The sequence below is a fragment of the Gracilinanus agilis genome, unplaced genomic scaffold (genome assembly GCF_016433145.1).
Source record: "Gracilinanus agilis isolate LMUSP501 unplaced genomic scaffold, AgileGrace unplaced_scaffold11586, whole genome shotgun sequence".
NCBI classification, from domain to species: Eukaryota; Metazoa; Chordata; class Mammalia; order Didelphimorphia; family Didelphidae; genus Gracilinanus; species Gracilinanus agilis.
The window spans coordinates 1-2764 of NW_025342016.1; the positions used below are offsets into that span (position 1 = coordinate 1).

General features: G+C 39.3%; 1 pseudogene; it reads left to right on the plus strand.

Annotated features, from left to right (window-relative positions):
• The first annotated feature begins 764 nt into the window (after window positions 1-764).
• Window positions 765-2134, plus strand: LOC123253959 (annotated as a pseudogene).
• Window positions 2135-2764: the final 630 nt, after the last annotated feature.

Sequence of the window (2764 nt, forward strand, 5' to 3'; positions counted from 1 at the left end):
GAGAGAGAGAGAGAGAGAGAGAGAGAGAGAGAAAGAGAGAGAGAGACATTAGAGACATGGAGATCAAGAATGAAAGAAACATAGAGATACATGTAAAGAGAAAGATTAAGAAATACAGAGACAGGGAGAGATAGAGATCAATATAGAAACTGAAAGAGATACTAAGAGACAGGGACAGAGAAAGTAAAGCAGAGTGATAAAGAGAGACAAACAAACTGTGAGATGGAGAGAGTGATAGATGAAGGAGGAGAAAGAGAAGGAAAAAAGAAGGGTTAAGAGAGAAACAGAAACAAGGTGATAGAGAGAGAGGGAAAGAGAGAGAAAGGAATGATGATGAAAAGAAAGATAAAATAAGAAACAGCTGAACAGGGAAGGACTTTTGGAGTCCATGCACACCTGTTGAAAGGATTGCTAAGAATTTTTGAGCCCTACTGGGTGTAGTCACTCACAGAAGTCTGGAGACCCTGGCTGCCCTTCCAAGGCAGGGAAGGCAAGAGAAGCAAGTTGTTGCCTGCAGAAAGCTGGGGACTTTAGGGACATAAACTGTCTACTTCCAGAGGCAGAACTTCTGTGGGCCTAATCAGATCACCTGAGGTCAATCACAGACTGGGTCTGTCAAGAGCAATACAGACCAGGTCCCCAGTCAGTTTGGTTCGGTCCAAGTTCTGTGTGGGGTTGAGGCTGTCCCAGCATAGCCAGGGCAGGAAGGGAATGGTTGGCGCAGGAGAGAGAGGTGGCATCACCCTGAAGGGCCTGAGAGCTGCATGGAGCCAGGGGTCGAGGACAGCGGGGAGGTTCCCAATTTGGTGGCCTCTTCATCCTGGGAGGCTCCTCGGTGTGGCTTGGCCCAGAGCCTTTGCCTGATTAACACTAGTCATGAAGGCCCTGATGGTGGCAGCAGAGACAGCAGAGATGAGGAGGTGCTGGAGCCGCGGGCTTCAGGTGAGGATCTTGTCCTCTTGAAGAGGAAAGTGGACAATGAAGATGAAAGTTCTTGCTTTCTATATCTGAAGTGTAATCCTCACAGATGTGAAGAAATAGTTTCACTCAGGATTTTAAGTGAAGCGAGGAATATGGAAGTGTATGCTAGAGAGGAATATTGTCGAACCAGTATAGGAGATAATATTTGTACTATCCAGAATAACAGTGAAAATGAGATTACTTTGTATAAGAAATACCTAAAATTAGAATGTTCCATAGACTCTTGTAAAATTAAGCTACTTTCTTTTAGTAATAAACAAAATATATTTGTGAGTAAAATTATAGTATAATTAAGGCCAGTTTCTGCAAATTCTTCAACAAGCAATCCTGCTCTAGGATCAAGGATAGATCTAGATAGTGTTCAAACCATGAGGGAATCCATGGGATCAAAATTATTACCAGGAGCTCAACAACTCATGAACATGGTTCAATTTTAGCAGCGAAACTGCATTCCTTTTGGAGAACAACTTCAGTGTATCTTGGGAAAGAAAGAACCAGCTGTTTTAGGAGATGAACATATGCTTGATGAATTGCACAAGTCAACAACTTCAGGAGTATTAGATAAGTCATCCATTCCATCTTTTTCTTGTAAGTTTGAATTGAAATCTGGAGCAATCACAGAGGATATAAAAGCTTATATGGAGAAAGACACAGAACTTTCTGCTAGATGAAATATAGGAAATATTCAATATCCTGAAGAGAATAAAACTATAAAAAAAAAGATTCTTCCTGAAAGTGATCTTAAATTTTTAATATCCTCTTAGTTGCAAAAGAAAGGAAAGGATAACTCAAATACACCAAGTTCTGAGCTGCTTCCTTTTCTTCAAAACCTGTGTAGTCAAGTAAACCATTTCCAAGTAGGAGACAAGAATAAGCCTCAGGGAAACAATACAAAGCCAAATGAAAGCGTGTAAGCATTGGAGTGGAACAGCAGCCTATTTTTTATTACTTGGAAAAGATAATTTCTAAAAATATGGAACTGATGTTGAAGAAACTTATGGACTACATTGACCTGCATGTGTACAAATTACAAGAACACATAGATAAAAAAGTTGTTCTATTAATGGACTTGCTGCAAAATTCCAATTCCACATCTACTCAGGTGATGCAAGAACATGATTCTGGAGAGAGACTCTCAAATGGTGAGAGATAACTATTTAATACTGTTAGGAGCAACAGATATCTGCTATACACATGCACACATACCCCAAACTTCCAAAAGCTTTGGAGGGAAATTTTCAGTCTGATAGCCTTCCAAGGGTTATTTTCTGGTTAATGTAGAACACCATCTGTGTTTGACATTTTATTGCACTTGTTACTGTAATTCTCAGTATTGCACACTAAAAGTTATCCTATTAGTGTCATAAAATATTTTTACTAGCAATATTTTTCACTCTTATATGACCTTACTTCTGTGATTTTGTTACTTAAAACGTTGCTGTTTTAAAAGAGCCAGAATTGAGCTCAACAAAATTAAGTGTGATCTCATATACCTTTTAAAGAGAGGAACCTTTTTTTCTATTTATATAAATGATGACCTTAATTATTTTGTTATTTTTAAAGTTATGAAAAAGTGCTTTAAAAAAGAGCAATAGAGACCACAATTGGCTGTGGATTATAGAAACTGGAAAAAATGAGGACTCGGAAAATGTGAAAACCAAAATCTTGATCTGAAGCCATCATCCCCCAAGCACACTTTCTCTCCTGAGGCCACCCGAAGTGGAGCAGGAGATTCTAAATGATCAGTAACTGCCCCAAGCCCAAACACCCAGGTCCCAATATG